Genomic DNA, 728 nt, shown 5'->3' with positions numbered 1-728 from the left:
GACACAGGTTTCTCATTAAACTTTTGTTTTAGTGGGTCTCAAAATTCTGTGACAGATTTTTGGTCAAGTTGTTTCCATTAAAAAGTACTGATTTTAAAAACTAATAACTTAAAACTGCCACACACACAAAAAATACAAATGGTCCACAAAACACTCTCCTTTCCTTCTGAAGGTTTTACGATGCATTGTTATCATTAACCAGTCTTTTACTATTAAACTTAAATGGCCAACTGACACAAACAGTTCTGAGACCGCTCTTCCTCCGCTGATTAAGACTGGGGTGGCCAGTGTTGGGGATAATGCTCACTTAGCCTTCTGACCTTTCTGGGCAGACTGGGTGACCTTGCCAGCTCCAGCTGCCTTCTTGTCCACTGCTTTGATGACACCCACAGCAACCGTCTGTCTCATGTCACGAACAGCAAAGCGACCCAGAGGAGGATAGTCAGAGAAGCTCTCAACACACATGGGCTTGCCAGGAACCATATCAACAATGGCAGCGTCACCAGATTTCAGGAACTTGGGACCATCTTCCAGCTTTTTCCCAGAACGACAGTCAATCTTCTCCTTCAGCTCAGCGAACTTGCAGGCGATGTGGGCGGTGTGACAGTCCAGCACAGGTGCATAGCCGGCACTGATTTGGCCTGGATGGTTCAGGATAATCACCTGAGCTGTGAAGCCAGCTGCTTCCATCAGTGGGTCATTTTTGCTCTCACCAGCCACATTGCCTC

The 728-nt window shown here is 46.4% G+C and overlaps 1 pseudogene; it reads right to left on the bottom strand.

Annotated features, from left to right (window-relative positions):
• Window positions 1-303: 303 nt before the first annotated feature.
• LOC115283969 overlaps window positions 304-728 on the bottom strand; it is a 1640-nt pseudogene continuing 1215 nt past the window's right edge.

Source organism: Suricata suricatta, chromosome X, assembly GCF_006229205.1.
Source record: "Suricata suricatta isolate VVHF042 chromosome X, meerkat_22Aug2017_6uvM2_HiC, whole genome shotgun sequence".
Classification (NCBI taxonomy): domain Eukaryota; kingdom Metazoa; phylum Chordata; class Mammalia; order Carnivora; family Herpestidae; genus Suricata; species Suricata suricatta.
This window is presented reverse-complemented; position numbering and strand designations above follow the sequence as displayed.